Below are 12870 nucleotides of genomic sequence, written 5' to 3'. Positions count from 1 at the left end.
GAGTGAGATTCTGGCCGTTGTGACCTCCGCACACACCAATAATTAATATGCCTGCAGGCCACTTGTCGGGGTCGCGAACTGAGACCTTGTCCTATTGCTGACCTATGTGTAAATGTACAACTATATCAGCGAAACTGATCAAAATGCATAAATTATAGGATTGACCTGGCAAGGAACCCTAGGCCTGATCCCAAGAATGGTTAACCCGCGAGAGGGTTGGCCAAGGGCTCGACAAACCATATAAAAGACCCAAATATTCCAATGTACGGTCTCTCTACTAATGCATCGAACCCTCGTTGAAGTTCGTTACGTTACTCTGAGAGCCGAATAGCTATCCGTTTGTCAATTGACTTTGGTAACTGTTGTAGCTTTTAAATAAAGCACTTGTATGTCCTTTGTAACCTGTGTTGGTGTGTTTCTTTTGGGCTTCCCAGCCTCATATCAATTTTTATGTTTTTACAGTTGGCGCCCGAATAGGGACCCTCAAGATTGATGCCGGATCATTAAAGGTTGACGCAGACTATCGAACCGGGATTGGACGGTGTGATACTGCGGGCCCGACCGAACGAGACGCGATACCTCGGCAGCGCTGCACGATCCGATCCTTGGACGATAGTCGTGTGGTCTGACACGGCATCTTGACGAGGGTCCATTTTTTGAGGCGGGCAGATTTGTCGAAACCACCAAACACAAGGTAAAATTTGTTAGGTAAGTTCTTTGGTAAACCGTACGGTCCTCCTTAGGTTTGGTCAGGTGCAGTCGTGACCCGGCTCTTAATTTAACCCTGACAATTTGTATTTGGCGTATTGTATCTGCAGACACAATTATTGACCAGGTAACACCAATTTTTTGTGAAATGCCTGGGAAATTGTCTAGCTGCTTTAGGGCTCTGTTCCACAGCGATCGACAATCTTTGGAATTTAGCCGTCCACAGGAGGGGTCGCCGGCATGTACTATGTACTGTAAGTATGGCATTGGTAGTATAGTATTTAATGATATTTGGCACAGACAGACCAGACATGCCTCCGAATTTCAGTGGCCAATCAATGGCAGTTTTGAGATCCCCCGTATTGAATACCTAGAATCGGTCTTGCTAAAAAAGAAGGCTAGACCTGCAGCCTTTGATGTTTTACAGAATTGGAAAAAAGAAGCATTACAGCAGCTTAAAAGTAGGGATAAACATGCACGCCGTCATAAAACAAATGCCAAAAAGCGTTGTTATATGATAAAGAAAAACATTCAGAATCAGTTAAAAATATGGATAGGGCTTTTTCACTCGGAATCCAGAAAATGTACCCCTCTAAAGATTTCCATGTTTCTGAAGAATTTATTGAAAAATTGTTAAATGAACGCAGGCCTGGTGCCTCTGCGCCACCTCTGTATGATCCCTTTAGGGCATTTTTCCCATTGCTGCTGTTGTCCCTGCTGTTATTCCTGTTCCCCCTGCACAACCTATTGTTCCTATTCCTCTAGTTGTTGTTCCTCCACCTATCGCACCGCCTCTTCCTCCTGCGCCGATAGTTGCACCCTTATTAAATTTACCTGCACCTCCGCTCCCGAGTGGCCCCGTATTGACTGAAGTTGATCAAGGTGCAGGGTCAAAGATTGTCACTCGTAATACTGTTTCTGTAGATAATACTGTTTCTGTAGATAAGAAACGGGAATTGTTTGCATGGGCTAAGTATGTATGGAGAAAGGTGATCAAGTTGATGTTTTTTCCACATTATCTAATTTGAACAGTTTTCCTGAGAAAAATGTTTTTATCGAAGATTTGGGGACTCATTTATGTGTGATGTGGGGTAGATTACAAAATTCGGATCTTCCACAAGGGGTGAGAGATCTAAATGCTTTGGCACTTTCGAGGGACAGAGAGCAGAAAGTACATGGTCATGTTGAAAGATTGTTTGAGTATAGGAAGGACTTTGAAAAGTCACCAGATGAGGATGATGAAGACGATAGTATGTATGTACAGAAACGGTTCCTTCCGTGTCGTAGATCGGCACCTAAGGAAGTACGAATTTGTACCAAAGATGCGATTCGATGTATCTCAGACTCATCGATTCCGCCAGATGAAGTATATGACACGTATAGTCAGTATACAGTAGAAATGCAAAGAAAGGTAATTCAGGTAACGGTACAGTACCTACAAGAAGAATGTGTAAGAAAGAAGGTTAGTTGCCCCATAGAGTTGTTGGGGATTTGTAAAAGGGCTTTTTCGCCCGACACTTCTTCGGCTGCCTTAGCGCTCGACCTGGCTCTGTTGCTCAGTAGGCGGCCGGAGGTACCTATATCTCAGTTGCCTATGAGAGAGGTTCCTCCGACATTCGTCCCAAAGGTTGAGATTCCCGCTAACGCTGGGACTGGTGCACCCGCTGTGGATATCTCTGCGCATTATGTATCACAATTTGTTCACGTCCCGTTTTCACGACAGGAAGTGAACACTATTAGACAATCAGTTCCCAATATCAGGAAAAACCCGACATGGTTTTACAAAGAGATAGAGTGCGTCTTGCAGTCCTCTGTGTTCACCTTAAGTGATATTGACTTGCTATTCCCTGTACTCCTACCCGTAGATGTATGGAAGCAGGTTCGGACAATAGACGATGTGCCAGGGTTGGGAGATACGTGGGCTAATATGATTAGGGTTGATGGGGAAAGACCAGCAGGTGAGAAACCACCTCAGGTAATACTTACTTTGCCTGATAGGATTGTCGCAAAATTAAAAACTATAATTCCAGAGAAAAGAATTATTTGGGACAAGCTTACGGCCTGTGTTCAAGGGAAAACTGAAGGCGCCACCGAATTCTTTAACAGATTAGAGCAGGTATTTTCTGACTTCAGTGGGCAGGACTTGGGTACAGAGTCTGGGAAAAGGTTGTTTGTGGACAAATTTGTACGTGGATTGTTGCCCGACATCCAGTCACAGATTATGTCCTCTGAGAGCGCTTGGCAGGCAAAATCTCAATCTGAAGTTTTGCACATGGCTCAGTATTATGAGAACCGTGTTAATAATGAGAAGGAGAAAATAGAAAAGAGGAAAGGAGATTTAAAAACCAAAGTATTATTACAACAAATTGTTAGAAACCCCAGAGGAGGCACGACACAGAGCAGAGGTCAGTATCTCCCAAAAGGAAATGCTCCTTTGGGTTCTGTGAATATTGATCAATGTGCTTATTGCCGCCAGGAAGGTCATTGGCGAGCACAGTGCCCCGTCCTTCGAAAAAGGTCAAACAGTGCGTTTGGGAGTATGGGTAGACGACCTAAGGGCCGCCCTGGAGCAGGGGGCCCTGATAGAGGACAGTTTTTGCAAGATCCTCAGCAACCTTTTTCACAGGAAAATCAGACCTCAAGTGTGGACTCGAGGAACATATTTGATCACCCTTCTGCTGCCTACCTTTCTGAAGGGCTTCCTTCCGACGATACTCTATTTCATTAGGACTGCCCGAAGCAGGGTTTGTAACCTTCACCTATTCCCGTTAATCAGAGAGGCCCCTACGTTAAATTATTAGTAGGGAATAGGAAACACCAGTTTTTGATAGACACTGGAGCACAGAAGTGCTCCATTGATCATTCTCGGGTTCCAAACATTCCACTGTCAGGGCAAACTAATGTTTCCGTAGGGTTATCTGGTATACCAATTGTCTGTCCGGTTTCTTCACCGGTGTCTGTTTCTTTGGGTCCCTGTACGGACCATTGCCCTTTTCTTTTGACTTCGAACTGTGGGGAGAATTTGCTGGGGTTAAATTTGTTAAAGAAATTGAATGCAGTAATTCATTGTTCCTCTGATGGAGTACGACTGACGGTTTCACCAAAGCAACTTCCTAATTCTCAGTTTCTGATTCGACCTTTGACTCCTGAGTTTAGCATTGTCCCGGAATGTTTATGGGCGGTTGATGACAATGATGTCGGGGTACTACAGATTGAGCCCGTTAAAATAGTTTTGAAACATGGAGTTAAACTACCACGCATTCCGCAGTATAAAATATCAGTTGAGGGCGAGAGTGCTTTGAAATGCATTGTCTCCGATTTTGTGCATCGTGGGGTGATCGAGGAGATTACAGGTAGTTTGTGTAACAGTCCGATTTTGCCTGTATATAAGAAAGGCGACAATGCAATCCCATACCGGTTCATAATTGATCTTCGTGCTATTAACAGAGTTGTCACCCCACAATTTCCAATCGTGCCTGATGTAACGACAATATTGACAATGATCCCTGCTACGGCTGCGCACTTCAGCGTTGTGGATTTAAAAAATGGTTTCTTTAGCATTCCTATACATAAGGAAAGTAGATATTTGTTTGCGTTCACCTTGGGGGGACGTTCATTTACATTTACTAGGGCACCTCAAGGGTATACTGAAAGTCCAAGCATTTATAGTAGAGCTTTGAAAGAGCAGCTCGACACCCTTGAATTGCCACCTACTTGTACACTGCTTCAATATGTCGATGATTTGCTTTTGGCTGCAGACTCTGAAAGTGCTTGTAAAGAAGGCACTGTACTGTTGCTTGTTCATCTAGCTAAAAATGGTCATAAAGGTTCACTCAAAACATTTCAATATTGTTGTCAGGAGGTCGCCTATTTAGGCTACCTCCTGTCAAAGGAGGGGAGAAGATTGACACCTGAAAGAATAAAACACATTTCTGGCATGTCTGTTCCAAATACACAGAAGGAAGTCAGAGCCTTAATAGGTATGGCTTCTTACTGTAGGTTGTGGATCCCAAACTTTTCACTAGTGATAAAACCGATGTTGGCTTTGACGAAGAAGGGCATTTCTCTGCCACTGCCATGGAAATCGGAACATCAACGATCATTTGAGCTTCTCAAAACCGCGTTATGCTCTGCACCGGTTCTGGGTACTCCAAATTATGACAAGGCCTTTGTGTTGTTTGTGCATGAATGGGATAGATGTGCTTTGGCTGTGTTAACACAGGAACACGGAGGGAAGAATAGGCTGTGCGGCTACCACTCCTCCTCCCTTGATCCTGTCGCATGCGCTTTGCCAAGATGTTTGCGAGCTGTCGGTGCTGCTGCCGCGTCTGTAAAACAGAGTGAGGGAATGGTCCTAGGCCATGATTTGATTTTGATGGTACCTCACTCTGTAGATATCCTATTGAACAAAACCCAAACACAACACCTCACCTCTGCACGGTTAACAAGGTATGAATTAATTCTGTTTGCCCCTCACATTCAAATTAAGAGGTGTTGTGTTCTTAATCCGGCTGAACTCTTACCTTTCCCGCAAAACACTGTTTGCGGTGACGAAGAATTACATGACTGCCTGTATACCACTGAACAAGAAACGAAGGGCAGGATAGATCTTATAGATACTCCTTTGGACAATGCAGAAGGGGAGCTGTTTTGTGATGGCTCCTGCTTCAAACTTTCAGATGGTACATCTACAGCTGCTTACGCAGTTACTACGTTGAGTAAAGTTGTTGAAAGTAAGAGAATTTTGTATAACTCCGCGCAGGCCGTAGAGATTATAGCATTGACCCGAGCTTGTGAACTCTCCGAAGGGCGTATAGTAAATATATATACTGATAGCCAGTACGCCTTTGGGGTGGCTCACAACTTTGGGAGGCTCTGGTCGGAAAGAGGGTTCCTGACCTCACATGGGACCAAGATTCAGCATGGCCCCTTGATAGTGCACTTGCGCTCGGCACTCTCGCTCCCTAGGCAGTTAGCGATTATGAAATGTGCAGCACATTGTAAGGTCATAGATGATGTGGGAAAAGGGAATGCTTTTGCGGACCTGATAGCCAGGCAAACAGCCACAGACCTTAGCACGGGCATGTATGCTCTAAGGGAAATGAAAGATGCTTATGTAATGGATGAAGGTATTGGGTCTGTGCGAGATATTCAAACTGATGCCACAGTAGAAGAATCTAAAAGGTGGGCCGAAGGAATGGGGAAACTAGATGATGATGGGTGTTGGGTGGATACATCTGAAGGAAAATGGTTGCTCCCTGATTCATTTGTACTGGCAATGGTTACTATGACACACAGTCCTACACATGTGTGTGCTCAGCAGATCACGAAAATGTTAGAACAGGTTTGGGTGAATAACAAGATTCTGGAGACTGCACGACGTCATGTCCGGAACTGTATGATCTGCTTGCAGCACAATGTGGGCAAGGGGACAGTAACTCCAAGGGGAAGCTTTGGGCCCCCTTCTGTTCCCTTCGAGGTCATTCACTTTGATTTTATTGAGATGGAACGGTGTAACAATCTAAAATATGTTCTTGTAATTATTTGTGCTTTTAGTAAATGGGTGGAGGCTTTCCCCGTTAAAGATGCTACTACCATGACCACTGCAAAGACTATGGTAAAAGAATTCTTTCCTCGATTTGGGCTCCCAAGGGTAATTTGGTCGGACAATGGTCCTCATTTTGTTGCAGCAGTAATTTTGCAGATATGCACAGCGTTACATATTGAGAAACGATTTCACTCAGCCAGACATCCTCAAAGTGCTGGGTTGGTGGAAAGACATAATGGTATCTTAAAGAATAAGCTTGCAAAAACATGTGCCGATACCAAACTGAAATGGCCAGATGCCTTACCTATTGTATTATTAGCTATGCGTACCACACCTCAAACTAAGTCTGGGCTTTCTCCATTTGAGGCAGTGATGGGGAGGCCTGCTAACATTTGGGGTCTCCCAAAGCCTAAAGCCCTGAGAGAGGTGGAAAATGTATTGCTTGTAGACTACTGTAACCAGTTAACTAAAAACCTGTATTTCATTTATCACCAGGTTTATTCAGCTTTAGCTGTACGGTTCACGGGCCCAGTACATGATATTCAGCCTGGAAGTTGGGTCCTTGTGAAGGCCTACGAAAGGTCTTCCTGTCTCGCTCCTCGTTGGAAGGGACCCTACCAGGTGCTGTTGGTCACCCGGACAGCAGTGCGGGTGGCTGGGAAGAAACACTGGATCCACGCGACGCATGTCAAGAAACTTCCTCACCCGACGCCACACGTTACAGAAGAAACAGAACCCCTTGCTGATGCTACAGTCTCTGATCTTGGAGTAGCAAACAGCGCTGCGAGTGCGTCGGAGAATTTCTCTGAGCCCGTGGAGCTTGGGGAACAGTCCATTTCGTCTCCGCACTCTCTTGAAAAATCACTTCCGGAAAGTGACGACACCTTATTTTCGGATCAAACAGTCTTGGGTACCACCAGGAACAACCTTCGACGAAGAAAATAGAACTACGGCACAGGTCTTTCCGTGCATTTGGAAAAGAGAAGTGGTTGAAAATTTTTCTTTTGTATAAGAAAGTTTTTGTTGAACAAAAGGAAAAAAAAAGGATTCTGCTGGCTAGGGTTGGGAAGGACTAAGAAATCGCGCGACCGTAGCGTCGCCAGCAACGAACATTGGGGTCGTCGATTGAGGAACTACAATGCCTGCCACCTCCACTGCTGCTCCACGCACTGGACTTGTGAATAGGGGGGTGACCAACTTGGACAATGAACAATGTGCCTGGGCCCCGAAAACGTATTGCTGTGTTTTGATAATGATAATGGTATTTTTGAAATTACTGCTGTAGGACTTTGGTACTTTGAAGAAATTTATACTCTAAAACCTCTACTACCGATCGAGATTGTACCAACTGCTTTGACTCCCTCTGTACACCTTCACACTCTGTCCCCTAGAGACTCCCAACATAGACCAAAGTATCATAATAACACTTTAATGATAGTAATGAATGCAACGCATGCCATTTTTAATAAGAGTAACTGTTGGATTTGTACTCATTTACCGCAACATGGGAACAAGGGGCTAGGATGGTATATTCACCTTTTACCTTTAACGACTGCTTGCTATGCCTCTCTTAGAGCACTATTCTTTGGCCGTTGGAATGATAGCATCTCAGGGAACTTTGATGGAACAAATTTTAATGATTTTGAGAAACGTGAATTGACTCCCCTGGGATGCTCGCTTTTTGCAAATAGAAGTAAACCTAACGTCGCTTCTATTAGGCCGTCTGATAAACTATCTCTTCCCTTTCAAACTCTAATTTCCTTTAAAATGGCTCCGATAGGCAATAAGGACGCCGTGCCTCCTTCCTACTCTATAAATCATAGCCCTGATTCAGTCCCCTTTTGTGTACAAAGAAATGGCACTCGGCCAATGGGAGATTTTGAAGGTTGTATGAACATTGTAAAATTGACTGGAGAAAACAGGCCTCTGTATGTAGGGGGGGCCTGTTTATTTTGTTTGTGGTAGTTTAGCATTTCCCTGGTTGCCCAAGGATTGGCAGGGAACCTGTTATTTAGGAATCCTGTTACCTGGGGTATTTGTAGCTAGTACATTGGAGGTTTCTAAGGCTCACCCACGGCGGGACGAGAACGGAGATACCCCTGGGCAAGTATTGGGAAATATAGCAAAATCAGTTGTGCCCTTTTGGGGACAGATAACAAACTCTGAGAACATTAGGGGATTAGCAAGGGTACTGGAGAGAACAATCAACCGGACCACGGACATACTCTACAATATGACACTAGAACAAAAACAAATAAGATTGGTAGCACTCCAAAATCGGATGGCATTAGATGTCATTCTGGCAGAACGAGGTGGAGTATGCAAATTGGTGGGATCGGCTTGCTGTGTTTTAGTACCAGATTCCTCGCCGACAATTTTTAAAGCAATACAGAACTTGCATATCCTTAGTTCTGAAGTGCATATCCCTGTAGGAGACTGGAATCTTAGCACTTGGTTTTGGGATTCTTTACGATCTTGGGGCTGGAAGGTGCTTTCTGTCATTCTGGTTATTTTGGGGATCCTGCTATTCCTTTGTTGCTGTTTTCAATGTCTTCCGAGTATATGTGGAATGCTAGGGGGATGTTGTGCCCAAGCAGTGAGCACAATAGGGCATAGAATATACGCCCCAGATACAGCATCTAAAGAGTTTGTGTTACAAGAGGTTCTGACGAACGGCCTAATGGCTATAGACATTACAGACAATGATTCGGGATGTATGGATGACAATGCATGGAGTTATTTGCAAAAGTATTAGAAATTATATTAGCACTTGGCATAGGCCAAAAGGAGGATCTGTTGGAATTGAAATAATATTATGCCTCCTGTCGCAGTAAATGAATGTGTATTGGCCTACGCCAAATTGTCTAAAATATCATGTAAATAGACTCCGCTGCAAGGTCTTGACCTTAACGAAAAGTAATGTAAGTCGCCATCTTGGATTTAGCCGCCATTTTAGGTTCTCTTGTAAATGTGGAAGTCACCCTGAACATCAAAATGGAGGCTGAATGACATTCTGAGTGAGATTCTGGCCGTTGTGACCTTCGCACACACGAATAATTAATATGCCTGCAGGCCACTTGTCGGGGTCGCGAACTGAGACCTTGTCCTATTGCTGACCTATGTGTAAATGTACAACTATATCAGCGAAACTGATCAAAATGCATAAATTATAGGATTGACCTGGCAAGGAACCCTAGGCCTGATTCCAAGAATGGTTAACCCGCGAGAGGGTTGGCCAAGGGCTGGACAAACCATATAAAAGACCCAAATATTCCAATGTACGGTCTCTCTACTAATGCATCGAACCCTCGTTGAAGTTCGTTACGTTACTCTGAGAGCCGAATAGCTATCCGTTTGTCAATTGACTTTGGTAACTGTTGTAGCTTTTAAATAAAGCACTTGTATGTCCTTTGTAACCTGTGTTGGTGTGTTTCTTTTGGGCTTCCCAGCCTCATATCAATTTTTATGTTTTTACAGGATTGAGTTGGAATCAGCTCTGGGCTATGAACTGACAGGTGCCCAGTGGAAAAGGGCATGTCAGCAAACAAGGTCTCTCTCCATGAACTACCGGTTACAGTTGATCCATTAGAAATTCCTGCATCAGGTGTATTATTCCCCCGCCAAGCTTCATAAATTGTATTCTGATAGGCCATCCAGCTGTAACAAATGCTTCCTTTAGAATTGACAACTTTACACATGCAGCGTGGTCGTGCCCCAAGGTGCGCCCATTCGGGCTGCGATTGAAATCGCTTAGACTACTATGCTGGATAACACCTGGTGATATCACAAAGAATTTTGGATGTTAGCAACAATAGACTCTGCTTCTAGAACTGAAAGAAAACTAGCTGGAATGGCATTGGTTGTTGCCAGGACTATAATCGCCAAGTCATGGGGGAAAAGCAGAGCACCGACATTTCGAGAATGGCTGGCCTACATGAATTCGTGTGAAAGGAGAGAAACACAGTATGCAGCAACCTTACCTTCTCATTCAGATCTTATATGCCTATGGTTGTGCATATCCAAGACCCCCAGGCATGATTCCCCAGTTGTCGGCTGTTCCCCAAATATGCATTACCTCCCATGAAAGAACGTCAATACGAGTCCACCGTTGGATAACCGATACAGGCTCCACACCTTAATGTACTAATATGGTTTTTGGTAATTCATTTAACATCTGCACTTTATCGCCATGTTTGTTTGTGAACGGGGTGGGTGGGTGGTTGATTTATGTTTACTGTTTGTATGGTTTACAACATAATAAAATATAAAAAAAATATTTTTCCAAAATGTGTCATATCCTTCTGTAGTTTATGTCAGAGATCAACTCCTCCAGTGGACTTACTGTCAAACCCTTCCATACACAAGCTGGCCTGCTGTCAAATGGTATTGCTGATGATGGGTACTCGGGAGGGCTACCCAGTGTCCTGCAGTAGCCATGGAAGCTGTGCCTCAATTATTAGTTTGCATATTATGTGGATTTTCAATTAGTCACAGAGGTCCAGTGTCATTGACACTACTATAGCATTGCTGTAGTGCTGTGGTACTGAGGTTTTAGTGCTGAGTCAGAATTTCCAAGCAGGGTTAAATGAGGCCCAGGGGATGTCTATGCCATGTTTTGTACAATGTAGTGGGGCAGTAAATCCTTTGCCAACACTACACCAAGATTGTCATTGAATGGACAGAGATGTTCTTGCTATTTAAGCCTCAGCAATTGTGGGCTGGTGCATTAAGTAAGAAATCCATTGTCTACATGATGAAGCATCGGCAGGTAAATATAGTGTTCCAACGGGCTTTGAAAATCTGTGAATCAAGATTCTCTTGCAAAATGGATTGGGATGGTGGTGCACATGTAGCCATTGTCTGCTGTTATAAGGGTGGGATGCTGCCTTATCATCATTTCCTTTTGACAAGCATGTAGATAATGCCACCCTATGTGGCCCTCTGGAAAGAGGTTCCCCAGTTGGTAACCAGATTCCCCCACAATACACTTTTGTGCATATAGCAGGCGGAAAAATGTGCATATTGCTCTTCAGGTTAAATAACTCCACAACCCTAATTTTTTGGGAGTGCTAAAATGGGCCCTAAACTCTCCTCTTTCATGGGCCAAAGACAGTTGTTTTAAAAGACTGTTCAATCCACACTGGGAACATCTGAAGCTTGGTTTCTGATAAACATGTTTGCCTTGACAATTGCATGGGTTTTAGTCAATTCCTGCACCCTCTTGTTTTGTCTCTTTACTTTCCTCAATAACTGTGGTATCTTCAGAGTAAAGCTGTCAATTTCTTTTATTTGTAAGCAGGGAATGGTAGGCATGTTCCTTTTGTCATCTGATTCCAAGGAAATCGGAAGTAGGACATGTTCAGGAAACACCTCTTGTCCTCATCTGTGGCATGCTCGCCTTGTGGCTGAGCCAATGCAATCTCTTCTCCTTCCTGTACCACAGGTGGTGGAGGCACAACTTCTTCTCCCTCACACTGAACCCTGTCCTGTTTCCCTGATTCATGTGCAATAACGGTGCATGCATAATTGCCTTTCATTCCAATGCACCAGATTTACTTGGGATAAATGCTACAGTTCTTTGCAGAGGAGGAAATCTACACCTGCTGATTGGCTGATGTGACTGGCGCAGAGACCCTTGTATTGTCTGGGCTTGTATATAGATGCTATTTTGGCAGGTGAAAAATGCACAACAGATACATTCCTCCCTAGACTCCTACCCCATTCGGGTACAGCAGAAGATTCAGACACGCTGATTAAATTCACCTCTCATTTCAATAAACAGAGGGTTTACCACTGCTTTGGCCTTCTCCTCCGACTACAAAAAGCATGTGTATTGGCTTACTACTCCAACAAAATGCATTCAGGGTTGTCATTGCTTTGTCATTCTCCTACACTTACAATATGTATGTAGACTTCTCAGTACTTTCACCTTTCCCTCTGCCTGCAAGATGAGCATGGGGTTCTCAGTGCTTTGGCCTTCTCCCAGCCTACTAAATGCATGTGGTTCAGTGGTTTGGCATCCTAGTACCCCTAACAGGTGCACGTGGCCTTCCCAGTGCTTTGGTCTTCCCCTGCACTACACAATGGCTGTGGAGGTTTACTTTCGCCCAACCTATACTTCACAGACATCTAGAAATCATGTTCTCTGTAACATCCCACCCGAAGGAATTCAAACCCCAATTCCCTAACTCTATCTATGCTTGTCATTGATTTATTTCTTGCTTTAATCAATCTTAGCTACACATCCATCCCTTATCAAACCTGAGCCATTCCTACCTCTTTTAACACCAGACACGCTTTAAGCTAAATCAATTCCACACTAGAGAGAGAACTAGGTACTGGTCTATGCGCACTGAGGGGGTGGGGCCTCTTCTAAATTGTCATTTCTGCAAATGCCCAGTTGTCACTGAAACTCTCAAACACTGGATATTGGACTGTGAAGCTCTCCGTATAATTAGACTGATGGCTTTTGTTAAGGAACAGGAGAACTTTCACTTCGAATATTGCACAGAATTGCTTGATGCGGGGAAAGAATATATCATTGATTATTGCGCTAGTAAATTTTCTGAACGGTATAGACTTTAATTGTTGTTAATTGATAACCATCTATTTTC

The sequence above is a fragment of the Ambystoma mexicanum genome, chromosome 13, assembly GCF_040938575.1.
Source record: "Ambystoma mexicanum isolate Mex_15411 chromosome 13, UKY_AmexF1_1, whole genome shotgun sequence".
NCBI lineage: Eukaryota > Metazoa > Chordata > Amphibia > Caudata > Ambystomatidae > Ambystoma > Ambystoma mexicanum.
This window is presented reverse-complemented; position numbering follows the sequence as displayed.